Source organism: Notamacropus eugenii, chromosome 3 (assembly GCF_028372415.1).
Source record: "Notamacropus eugenii isolate mMacEug1 chromosome 3, mMacEug1.pri_v2, whole genome shotgun sequence".
Taxonomy (NCBI): domain Eukaryota; kingdom Metazoa; phylum Chordata; class Mammalia; order Diprotodontia; family Macropodidae; genus Notamacropus; species Notamacropus eugenii.
The window spans coordinates 254,431,042-254,438,851 of record NC_092874.1 but is presented as its reverse complement, the minus strand read 5'-3'; positions in this window follow the sequence as shown (position 1 = coordinate 254,438,851).

Here is a 7,810-nt window from a genome sequence, read left to right as displayed (position 1 = left end):
ACGACTCACCTAAGCTCCTGGAAAAACTCCTCTGGATATATCTGGGGGGAGAGTCTGACCAGACTTTGGAGGTGTAGAATCCAGTGGGAGACGGGCTTTGACAGATTCGGAGCCCAGGCTGGACTGGAAGGTCCACGGGAGGGATCTGTTCCGCGGGGGTAAGACCCCGGCGCACAGCGCAGCGCGGTCGGCGCGGCAGGGCGGAGGCGACCCGAGGGGCCCGAGAGTGGCGGGCGAGACCAGCGGAGCAGGAGATAAGCCAGGCCGAGCCAACGATATCAGCGCAACAGCCTTTGAAATCTTCAGCCTAAAGACGGGACTTCAGTGGGTCACTACTTGAACATCCAGGAGCTGGGATGCCGGAGTGATCAGTAAGTGCTCTCCCCTCCCCCCCGATGACCGTGAGGGAACCATAAAATTCTTCCCCAGATTGATCCTGGATCAGTGGGAGCAGCAGAAGGGGGTGGGTGGTCTCATAACACCAGAGGCTGGAGAGGTGGCAAAGGGGGATTCTTCCTACCGTGGTGGAGGCTATCTGGAGGGACAGACGACCCAGGGCAGAGAAAAATTCGCACTGAGACCCAAGCAAGCCCGGGAGACGAGCCCCAGGAGGGGCGGGAACACGCATTAGCCTCTAGGCGTGCCCCAGCCCTCCAGGGGAAAAGGGAAGACAATAGGGAAGCTGGGATCACCATCCCCCCGGACCTTGCCTTTGCCTCAGGCCAGCTGAGGAGATATCCTGAGACCAGACCACACCTCCCACACACCTATCAAGCTAAACCCAGGGTTGATCTGGGAAACAACAACAACAAAAAAAAGCCTGCTTTTAGCCTAGACAAACATCAACTCAACTTAAAAGATCTGTATCTTCTGACTGAAAGAACCAAAAGCTACAACACTCAGCCAACATCATGAATCGGAAAAAGCAGACGAAAAGTGAAAAAACCATAGAATCTTTCTATGGGGATAAGGACCAAAACACAAACACCAAAGAGGTCAGAGCTGAGACTGTACTTCCATCTGAAACCTCAGATGGGACTATGAATTTCTCGCAAGCACAACTAGATTACCTGGAACGTCTGAAGAAGGATATAAAAGAAAAACTGGCCAATGATTTTAAAACCATAAAAAAAGAATTCACTGATGAGAACATCAATCTGAAAAAGAAAATTGAAGAAATGGAAAAGGAAGTTCAAAAATTAACTGGAGAGAATAATTCCCTAAAAGGAAGAGTTAATCAAACGGAAAAGGAAACTCAAAACCTAATAGGGAAAATTGATCAGATGGAAAAGGAAACCCAAAACCTAACTGGGAAAATTGGTCGAATGGAAAAAGAAGTACAAAAATTAAATGGAGAAAATAGCTCCTTAAAGGGAAAAATTGGCCAGATGGAAAAGGAGATGCGAAAGCTAACTGAAGAAAACAATACGATCAAGATTAGAATTGGGCAAGTAGAAACTAATGACTCAATGAGGCAACAAGAATCAGTCAAACAAAATCTAAAGAATGAAAAGATAGAAGAAAATCTAAAATATTTAATTGGAAAAACAACTGACCTGGAAAATAGATCCAGGAGAGAAAATCTAAGAATTATTGGCCTGCCAGAAACTCATGATGAAGAAAAGAGTCTGGACAATATCTTCCAGGAAATCATCAAGGAAAACTGCCCAGAAGTACTAGACTCAGAGGGCAAAATAGTCATCGAAAGAATCCACCGTTCCCCACCGGAAAGGGATCCCAAACTCAAAACCCCAAGAAATATAGTTGCCAAATTCCAGAGCTATCAAGTGAAGGAGAAAATACTACAAGCAGCCAGAAAGAAACAATTTAAATATCAAGGTCACACAGTCAGGATCACACAGGACCTTGCAGCTTCTACATTAAAAGATCGAAAGAATTGGAACCCAATATTCCGTAAGGCAAAGGAGTTGGGACTCCAACCGAGGATCAACTACCCAGCAAAGTTCAGCATAACATTTCAGGCAAGGAGAAAGTCATTCAACAAAATAAGGGATTTCCAGAGCTTCCTGACCAAAACACCAGAACTCAATAGACAATTTGATCTTCAAATGCAGGTCTCCAGAGAATCATAAAAAGGTAAACAGAGGGGAAAAAACAAAAACAAAAACTTGCAACTCAATTAGGGCAATCTGTTTACCTCCCTGTAAGGGAAGATGATACCTGTTAATCTTGAGAACTGTGCAGCTATTATGATAAAAGGGATATATGTAGAGGGAACGGGCATAAAGTAAATGATGTCATGGCAAAAATATGATTTAAGTATGAGAAGGGAATGTAATAGGAGGTGTGGAAAGGGGGAAGCAGAAAATGGCAAATTATATAACAGGAAGAAGTACAAAACCATAGTAGAGGGAAGGAGGGGAGGGAGATGAGCATTGTTTGAGAGGTACTCTCATCTGATTTGTTCAAAGGAGGGAACAATAACCTTAAGCAGATAATCCTAACTAGCTCTATAGGTAGTAGGAGGGGAAGGGGGAAGAAAGGGGAGGGTGGCTAAAAGGGAGGAAAGAAGCAATAAGAGTAAAGGGGACTAAAAGGGAGGGGGGCTAAAAGAAGGAGGGGAAGGCTGCAGGAGGAGGGGGAGAAAAGTGAATACTATTGAGGAGGGGAAGGGAGACGGGAGAGTTAAAAGCACAAATGGTGGGAAAGAGGGTGGAGGGAAATACACAGATTGTAATCATAACTGTGAATGTGAATGGGATGAACTCTCCCATAAAACGGAGACGGATAGCAGAATGGATTAAAAGCCATAATCCAACAATATGCTGCTTACAAGAAACACATTTGAAACGGGGGGATACACATAGGATAAAGGTCAAAGGATGGAGCAGAATATATTGTGCTTCAGCTCATGTAAGAAAGGCAGGAGTAGCAATCCTAATCTCAGACAAAGCAAAAGCAGAAATAGATCTAATCAAAAGGGATAAGGATGGAAACTATATCCTACTAAAAGGCACCATAGACAATGAAGCAATATCATTACTAAACATGTATGCTCCAAGTGGTATAGCATCCAGATTCTTAGAGGAGAGGTTGGGGGAGTTGAAGGAAGAAATTGATAGCAAAACTATACTAGTGGGGGACCTCAACCTCCCCCTCTCTGAACTCGATAAATCCAACCTTAAAATAAACAAGAAAGAGGTTAAGGAGGTAAATAAAACTCTGGATAAGGTAGATATGATAGATCTTTGGAGAAAATTAAATGGGAATAGAAAGGAATATACCTTTTTCTCAGCGGTACATGGAACATTTACAAAAATTGACCATGTACTAGGACATAAAAATCTCACAATCCAGTGCAGAAAGGTAGAGATAATCAATGCATCCTTTTCAGATCATAATGCATTAAAAATTACATGTAATAAAAGGCCATGGAAAGAGAAACCAAAAATCAATTGGAAACTAAATAATCTAATTCTAAAGAAGGATTGGGTTAAAGAAGAAATCATAGAAACAATCAACAACTTCATTCAAGAGAATGACAATAGTGAGACAACGTACCAAAACTTATGGGATACTGCAAAAGCAGTTATTAGGGGAAGTTTTATATCTCTGAATGCTTACATAAATAAAATAGAGAAAGAGGAGATCAATGACTTAGGCTTGCAGTTGAAAAAGCTAGAAAAAGAACAAATTGAAAATCCCCAAGTAAATACCAAATTAGAAATACTGAAAACCAAAGGAGAGATTAATAAAATTGAAATAAAGAAAACTATTGAATTAATAAATAAAACCAATAGTTGGTTTTATGAAAAAACTAATAAAATTGATAAATCTTTGGTTAATCTGATCAAAAAAAAGAAAGAAGAAAACCAAATTACTAACATTAAAAATGAAAGGGGTGAACTCACCTCCAATGAGGAGGAAATTAAAACAATAATTAGAAACTACTTTGCCCAACTTTATGCCCACAAATTCGACAATCTAAACGAGATGGATGAATATTTTAAAAAATACAAATTGCCCAGATTAACAGAAGAGGAAGTTGAATACTTAAACAACCCCATCTCAGAAAAAGAAATTGAACAAGCCATCAATGAACTCCCTAGGAAAAAATCTCCAGGGCCAGATGGATTCACAAGTGAATTCTATCAAACATTTAAAGAACAGTTAATTCCAATACTACATACACTATTCTTGAAAATTGGGGAAGAAGGAGTCCTCCCAAATTCTTTCTATGATACAAATATGGTTTTGATACCCAAACCAGGAAGAGACAAAACAGAGAAAGAAAATTATAGACCAATTTCCCTAATGAATATAGATGCAAAAATTTTAAATAAGATTTTAGCAAAACGAATACAGCATCTTATCACGAGATTAATACATTATGATCAGGTAGGATTCATACCAGGACTACAGGGCTGGTTCAATATTAGGAAAACTATTAGCATTATCGACCACATCAACAACAAAGCTAACAAAAACCACATGATTATCTCAATAGATGCAGAAAAAGCTTTTGACAAAATACAACATCCATTCCTACTAAAAACATTGGAGAACGTAGGAATAAAGGGAACTTTCCATAAAATAATAAGCAGTATCTATCTAAAACCTTCAGCAAGCATTATATGCAATGGGGATAAGCTAGATGCATTCCCAATAAGATCAGGGGTGAAACAAGGTTGTCCATTATCACCACTATTATTCAATATGGTACTAGAAATGTTAGCTGTAGCAATTAGACAAGATAAAGATATTCAAGGAATTAGAACAGCCAAAGAAGAAACTAAGTTATCACTCTTTGCAGATGATATGATGATTTACCTAGAGAATCCCAGAGATTCAAGTAAAAAATTATTTGAATTAATAAACAACTTTGGCAAAGTTGCAGGGTACAAAATAAACCCACACAAATCCTCTGCATTCCTATATATTAGCAACAAAGTTCAACAGCAAGAGATAGAAAGAGAAATCCCATTTAAAGTTAGGGTAGACAGTATAAAATACTTAGGAGTCTACCTGCCAAAACAAACCCAGGGACTATATGAACACAATTACAAGACACTTTTTGCACAAATAAACTCAGATTTAAGTAAGTGGAAAAACATTAGTTGCTCATGGGTAGGCCGTGCTAATATAATAAAAATGACAATTCTACCCAAATTAATATACTTATTTAGTGCCATACCAATTAAACTATCAGACAATTACTTTCTAGAGCTGGATAAAATAATATCAAAATTCATTTGGAAAAACAAAAGGTCCAGAATATCAAAGGGACTAATGAAAAGAAATGCTTGGGAAGGTGGCCTAGCGCTACCAGACCTTAAACTGTACTATAAAGCAGCAATTATCAAAACCACTTGGTATTGGCTAAGAAACAGAGAGGTAGACAAGTGGAATAGACTTGGCACTCAAGATGCAGTAGGCAAGGAATATAGCAACCTTCTGTTTGATAAACCCAAGGACCCCAGCTTCTGGGATAAGAACCTATTGTTTGACAAAAATTGCTGGGAAAACTGGATAACAGTGTGGCGGAAATTAGGCATAGACCCATACCTGACACCGTACACAAGAATAAAGTCCAAATGGGTACATGATTTAGGTATAAAGATTGATACCATGAACAAACTGGAGAAGCAAGGAATAGTGTATTTATCAGATCTATGGAGAAGGGAAGAATTCTTTACTAAAGGAGAGATAGAATGCATTATGAAATGCAAAATGGATAACTTTGAGTACATTAAACTGAGAAGTTTTTGCACAACCAAACCCAATGCAACCAAAATCCGGAGGGATGTAGTAAATTGGGAAAAAATTTTTACAGCTAAGCTCGGGGATAAAGGCCTCATTTCTAGAATATATAGAGAACTGACCCAAATGTATAATCATACAAGTCATTCCCCAATTGATAAATGGTCAAAGGATATGAACAGGCAATTTTCAGAGGAAGAAATTAAAGCTATCTATAATCATATGAAAAAATGCTCTAAATCACTATTGGTTAGAGAGATGCAAATCAAAACAACTCTGAGGTACCACATCACACCTATAAGATTGGCAAACATGACAGAACAAGAAAATGATAAATGCTGGAGAGGATGTGGGAGAGTTGGAACACTAATTCATTGTTGGTGGAGCTGTGAGCGCATCCAACCATTCTGGAGAGCAATTTGGAACTATGCCCAAAGGGCTACAAAAATGTGCATACCCTTTGACCCAGCAATATCGCTACTAGGACTATATCCCCAAGAGATCATAAAAATGGGAAAGGGTCCCACATGTACAAAAATATTTATAGCAGCACTCTATGTAGCTGCCAAAAACTGGAAGTCAAGGGGATGTCCATCAATTGGGGAATGGCTGAATAAATTATGGTATATGAATGTAATGGAGTACTATTGTGCCATAAGAAATGATGAACAAGAAGACTTCAGAGAGGCCTGGAAGGACTTATATGACCTGATGCTGAGTGAAAGGAGCAGAACCAGGAGAACTTTATGCACAGCAACAACCACAGTGTGTGAGAGTTTTTTCTGGTAGACTTAGATTTTTGTAATAACACAAGAACTTCTGAAAAAAAAAAAATCCCAATGGTGGACCTCAAGGCAAAATGCCTTCCACACTCAGAGAGAGAAATATGGAAGTCACTTACATAACGTAGCAGATCATGTTTGTGTATGTGTATCTGTTTGTGTATCATGTTCTGATTTGTTATACGGATTCTTTCATTTATCTTAGTCTGACTACATAGCATGACTATAGTGAAAATATACTCAATAGGAAAGTATATGTAGAATCTATACAGAATTGTATGCAGTCGTGGGGAGGGAGGGAGGTAGTGGGGGGTGGGTGGGGAGGGATAAAATCGCAATTGTATGGCAGTGATTGTTAAACATTAAAAAAATAAAAAAATTAATAAAAAAAAAAAAAAAAGAAGGAACGGTGCCCAAGTAAATCCCCCTTTCCACTCTCCAGAGTATCTCATTCTTAAACTCTCAAATTTTAAGTTACTTCTGAAGTAATCCCCTAGCCTCACACTGCCAAAGAAATCTCCTTTCTCTGACCAGAAGACTAGCCTGGGTTATAGGAAGTTGGGGTTCAGGAATATAGTCCATGGATGTTACCTGTCTCCCTCAATTGCCTCAACTATAAAATGTAGATAATAATAGTATGTACCTTCCAGGGTTGATATGAGGATCAAATGAGATGTTTTTAAAAAGTTCTTAGCACAGTGCATGTACAGTTCCAAGATTTCATCTCTTCAACCACCCTATCTTTCAGAGAACTAAACTTTGACCTAATCTCTAAATGAGGAAGGGAAAAAATCTTGCATCTCCCCAATATTTGCTTATTTAATAGTAATTTCTCTCAGGCTACACAGCACCAACTTGTCTGCCAAATCCCATTTCTCATTTTCCACCCTGTCCTGTTCACTCTCAACCTGTCTCTGATCCACCATGAATGAGCATTTATGAGTATCTAAATTGAGCCCCCCAACATATACAAGTTCACCCTTTTGTACACAAAGGGGACCAACCCTTAGAATACAGAGAGAATTGGGGAAGAGATGATGGTTGGTTGGTTGTTGTCCTTCATTCTCAAAAAAGGAATAAAATGACATCATTATGTTAGTCAAGTTACAGTGTGTCCAACTATGGCTGATCAGCCCAATACGATCTTAGAAGGCTCTACCATAGGTTGAGCATAAGCAGTCCACGTGAACATTTCGGGGAAGAGATATTCATTATTTAGATCATAGGATTTAAAGCTGGAAGAGACTTTAGCAAGTATATTACAGGGGAGTAGAGGGCTTTTTGAATTGTGGAACTGATATTGGCTA